We start from the raw sequence: 6,225 nt of genomic DNA, 5'->3' as shown, positions 1-6,225 counted from the left end.
TGGTCTCGGGAACTTGAAAAGAAAGTAGTAATTTAATTTAATTAATAAATTAGTGTTGACAGTTTATATTTGGTGGGATAATGCAGTTTGCCATGAGTGAATACAAAACCATTGAAGGTTCTGGGAACAAATGAGGAAGTAGCAGAACAGCGATAACACACTATACAGTAATTTGCAAGTGTTAAATTCTTGGTATAAAGGGTTATGAATGTTATATCTGAGTGTTGATTCTAGTGGGGTTAACACCAGGGTTATATCTGAGTGTTGATTCTAGTGGGGTTAACACCAGTGCTATTCTGAGTGTTGATTCTAGTGGGGTTAACACCAGTGTTATTCTGAGTGTTGATTCTAGTGGGGTTTACACCAGTGGTATATCTGAGTGTTGATTCTAGTGGGGTTTACACCAGTGGTATATCTGAGTGTTGATTCTAGTGGGGTTAACACCAGTGGTATATCTGAGTGTTGATTAAGATGGCTTTATATGTAGTTATAACCGCGAAAGGCTTTGCTATACTATTTTACCATATATACCACCATCCAAAGTGGAGAGCTCCATGATTGAAGCTCTGTAGGTTACAGTCGAGTAATGGGAGGGGGAATAGGTTATAGTGGAGTAGACCCTAGTGGGAGGGGGAATAGGTTATAGTGGAGTAGACCCTAGTGGGAGGGGGAATAGGTTATAGTGGAGTAGACCCTAGTGGGAGGGGAATAGGTTACAGTGGAGTAGACCCTAGTGGGAGGGGAATAGGTTACAGTGGAGTAGACCCTAGTGGGAGGGGAATAGGTGATAGTGGAGTAGACCCTAGTGGGAGGGGGAATAGGTGATAGTGGAGTAGACCCTAGTGGGAGGGAATAGGTTACAGTGGAGTAGACCCTAGTGGGAGGGAATAGGTTATAGTGGAGTAGACCCTACTGGGAGGGGAATAGGTTACAGTGGAGTAGACCTAGTGGGAGGGGAATAGGTTATAGTGGGTAGACCCTAGTGGGAGGAGAATAGGTTACACAGTGGAGTAGACCTAGTGAGAGGGGAATAGGTTACATTGGAGTAGACCCTAGTGGGAGAATAGGTTATAGTGGAGTAGACCCTAGTGGGAGGGGAATAGGTTACAGTGGAGTAGACCCTAGTGAGGGGGGAATAGGTTACATTGGAGTAGACCCTAGTGGGAGAGGGAATAGGTTACAGTGGAGTAGACCCTAGTGGGAGGGGGAATAGGTTACAGTGGAGTAGACCCTAGTGGGAGGGGAATAGGTTATAGTGGAGTAGACCCCTAGTGGGAGGGGAATAGGTTATAGTGGAGTAGACCCTAGTGGGAGGGGGAATAGGTTATAGTGGAGTAGACCCTAGTGGGAGGGGGAATAGGTGATAGTGGAGTAGACCCTAGTGGGAGGGGGAATAGGTTATAGTGGAGTAGACCCTAGTGGGAGGGGGAATAGGTGATAGTGGAGTAGACCCTAGTGGGAGGGAATAGGTGATAGTGGAGTAGACCCTAGTGGGAGGGGAATAGGTTATAGTGGAGTAGACCCTAGTGGGAGGGGAATAGGTTACAGTGGAGTAGACCTAGTGGGAGGGGGAATAGGTTATAGTGGAGTAGACCCTAGTGGGAGGGGGAATAGGTTACAGTGGAGTAGACCCTAGTGGGAGGGGGAATAGGTTACAGTGGAGTAGACCCTAGTGGGAGGGGGAATAGGTGATAGTGGAGTAGACCCTAGTGGGAGGGGGAATAGCTGATGTGATAAAGAAGCAATCATATTCATGTGTAAAATCCTACCTGTGTGTGTACGTTCATATTCTGTTTCTGTTGGTTTATATAGTAGGCTACTTGTATTCACAGTTGTACGTCTAAATAATTATTTTGTCATTAAAAAGAAAATCTGTAATTTTTGACCAATTCTCTATTATTATTTAATTGATTATGCAGCTGATCAGTTTCCCTGTTGGAGTCATTTTACAGTATTTTCTCACCTCATAAAATACTGTCACTGTTAACACACACACTGATTCACCTCACACACACACTGATTCACCTCACACACACACACACTGATTCACATCACACACACACTGATTCACCTCACACACACACTGATTCACCTCACACACACACAGACTGATTCACCTCACACACAGACTGATTCACCTCACACACACACTGATTCACCTCACACACACACACACACTGATTCACCTCACACACACACACACACTGATTCACCTCACACACACACTGATTCACCTCACACACACACTGATTCACCTCACACACACACTGATTCACCTCACACACACACTGATTCACCTCACACACACACTGATTCACCTCACACACACTGATTCACCTCACACACAGACTGATTCACCTCACACACAGACTGATTCACCTCACACACACACTGATTCACCTCACACACACACTGATTCACCTCACACACACACTGATTCACCTCACACACACACACACACTGATTCACCTCACACACACACACACACTGATTCACCTCACACACACACACACACTGATTCACCTCACACACACACTGATTCACCTCACACACACACTGATTCACCTCACACACACACTGATTCACCTCACACACACACTGATTCACCTCACACACACACTGATTCACCTCACACACACACTGATTCACCTCACACACACACTGATTCACCTCACACACACACTGATTCACCTCACACACACACACTGATTCACCTCACACACACACACTGATTCACCTCACACACACACACACTGATTCACCTCACACACACACTGATTCACCTCACACACACACTGATTCACCTCACACACACACTGATTCACCTCACACACACACTGATTCACCTCACACTCACACTGATTCACCTCACACTCACACTGATTCACCTCACACACACACTGATTCACCTCACACACACACTGATTCACCTCACACACACACTGATTCACCTCACACACACACTGATTCACCTCACACTGATTCACCTCACACTGATTCACCTCACACTGATTCACCTCACACTCACACTGATTCACCTCACACACACACTGATTCACCTCACACACACACTGATTCACCTCACACACACACTGATTCACCTCACACACACACTGATTCACCTCACACACACACTGATTCACCTCACACACCCACACTGATATCACCTCTCACACAGACTGATTCACCTCACACACAGACTGATTCACCTCACACACACACTGATTCACCTCACACACACACTGATTCACCTCACACACACACACACACTGATTCACCTCACACACACACACACACTGATTCACCTCACACACACACACACACTGATTCACCTCACACACGCACACACACACACATTCACCTCACACACACACACTGATTCACCTCACACACCCACAATGATTCACCTCACACACAGACTGATTCACCTCACACACACCCACACTGATTCACCTCTCACACACACTGATTCACCTCACTCACACACACTGATTCACCTCTCACACACACTGATTCACCTCTCACACACACTGATTCACCTCTCACACACACTGATTCACCTCTCACACACACTGATTCACCTCTCACACACACTGATTCACCTCACACACACACTGATTCACCTCACACACACACTGATTCACCTCACACACACACTGATTCACCTCACACACCCACACTGATTCACCTCACACACACACACTGATACTGGACACCCCCACAGCAACCACTGGTATACTGGACACCCCCACAGAAACCACTGGCATACTGGACACCCCCACAGCAACCACTGGTATACTGGACACGCCCACAGCCACCGCTGGTATACTGGACGCAACCGCTGGCATACTGGACACCCCCACAGCAACCACTGGTATACTGGACACGCCCACAGCAACCACTGGTATACTGGACACGTCCACAGCAACCACTGGTATACTGGACACCCCCACAGCAACCACTGGTATACTGGACACCCCCACAGCAACCACTGGTATACTGGACACGCCCACAGCAACCACTGGTATACTGGACACCCCCACAGCAACCACTGGTATACTGGACACCCCCACAGCAACCACTGGTATACTGGACACGCCCACAGCAACCACTGGCATACTGGACACCCCCACAGCAACCACTGGTATACTGGACACGCCCACAGCAACCACTGGTATACTGGACACGCCCACAGCAACCACTGGCATACTGGACACCCCCACAGCAACCACTGGTATACTGGACACGCCCACAGCAACCACTGGTATACTGGACACCCCCACAGCAACCACTGGTATACTGGACATGCCCACAGCAACCACTGGTATACTGGACACCCCCACAGCAACCACTGGTATACTGGACACGCCCACAGCCACCACTGGTATACTGGACACGCCCACAGCCACCACTGGTATACTGGACACCCCCACAGCAACCACTGGTATACTGGACACGCCCACAGCAACCACTGGCATACTGGACACCCCCACAGCAACCACTGGTATACTGGACACGCCCACAGCAACCACTGGTATACTGGACACGCCCACAGCAACCACTGGCATACTGGACACCCCCACAGCAACCACTGGTATACTGGACACGCCCACAGCAACCACTGGTATACTGGACACCCCCACAGCAACCACTGGTATACTGGACATGCCCACAGCAACCACTGGTATACTGGACACCCCCACAGCAACCACTGGTATACTGGACACGCCCACAGCCACCACTGGTATACTGGACACCCCCACAGCAACCACTGGTATACTGGACACCCCCACAGCAACCACTGGTATACTGGACACCCCCACAGCAACCACTGGTATACTGGACACGCCCACAGCAACCACTGGCATACTGGACACCCCCACAGCAACCACTGGTATACTGGACACGCCCACAGCAACCACTGGTATACTGGACACGCCCACAGCAACCACTGGCATACTGGACACCCCCACAGCAACCACTGGTATACTGGACACGCCCACAGCAACCACTGGCATACTGGACACCCCCACAGCAACCACTGGTATAAAATGGACACGCCCACAGCAACCACTGGTATACTGGACACGCCCACAGCCACCACTGGTATACTGGACACGCCCACAGCAACCACTGGCATACTGGACACCCCCACAGCAACCACTGGTATACTGGACACGCCCACAGCAACCACTGGTATACTGGACACGCCCACAGCAACCACTGGCATACTGGACACCCCCACAGCAACCACTGGTATACTGGACACGCCCACAGCAACCACTGGTATACTGGACACCCCCACAGCAACCACTGGCATACTGGACACCCCCACAGCAACCACTGGTATACTGGACACGCCCACAGCAACCACTGGCATACTGGACACCCCCACAGCAACCACTGGTATAAAATGGACACGCCCACAGCAACCACTGGTATACTGGACACGCCCACAGCCACCACAAGGTGGTGGGGGAGGGGTGGGGAACATGAGCTCCTGTAGCCCCTGTCATCAATCTTCATATTTTTTTTTTTATGTAATAAATCATTTTGACATTAACCTGCCAAAAACTAATTGATAAACCTTGTTATGTCCATATGTACTGGGAAGCTAAGGGTTTGTTTCTGGGGCTTCAGAAACGTGCCTATGAGTATTTTTAATTCGCTCATAGGAGGGTAAATTAGGCCTAGCTCAGTAACTTGGTGGGGGGGGGGATTAACAGGGTGCTGCAGCTGACTCCTACCTCCCGTGGCTGTAACATCTTTAATTGAGCCTCCTGGGGGGATTTAACAGGTGCTGCAGCTGACTCCTACCTCCCGTGGCTTTAACATCTTTAATTGAGCTTCTCGTTCTCCTTTATTGGTGGCCTGGGGGGAAGGGTCATTCCTACCTCCGTGGCTAACATCTTTAATTGAGGTGCTGCAGCTGACTCCTACCTCCCGTGGCTTTAACATCTTTAATTGAGCCTCCTCCTTTATTGGGGCCTGGGGGGATTTAACAGGGTGCTGCAGCTGACCTCCCGTGGCGGCACCTCCCTGTGGCTGTAACATCTTTAATTGAGCTTCTCGTTCTCCCTTTATTGGTGGCCTGGGGGGATTAACAGGGTGCTGCAGCTGACTCCTACCTCCCGTGGCTTTAACATCTTTGTTGAGCCTCCTGGGGGGATTTACAGGAGTGCTGCAGCTGACTCCTACCTCCCGTGGCTTTAACATCTTTAATTG

General features: G+C 49.7%; 1 long non-coding RNA gene across 1 annotated transcript; it reads left to right on the top strand.

The window, feature by feature from the left end:
• The first annotated feature begins 341 nt into the window (after positions 1 to 341).
• Positions 342 to 1,885, top strand: LOC124030743. The gene is made up of 2 exons (XR_006838023.1): positions 342 to 602; positions 1,287 to 1,885. It is a non-coding gene; the product is annotated as an uncharacterized LOC124030743 (long non-coding RNA).
• Positions 1,886 to 6,225: the final 4,340 nt, after the last annotated feature.

Source organism: Oncorhynchus gorbuscha, unplaced genomic scaffold (assembly GCF_021184085.1).
Source record: "Oncorhynchus gorbuscha isolate QuinsamMale2020 ecotype Even-year unplaced genomic scaffold, OgorEven_v1.0 Un_scaffold_14819, whole genome shotgun sequence".
Taxonomy (NCBI): domain Eukaryota; kingdom Metazoa; phylum Chordata; class Actinopteri; order Salmoniformes; family Salmonidae; genus Oncorhynchus; species Oncorhynchus gorbuscha.
This window is presented reverse-complemented; position numbering and strand designations above follow the sequence as displayed.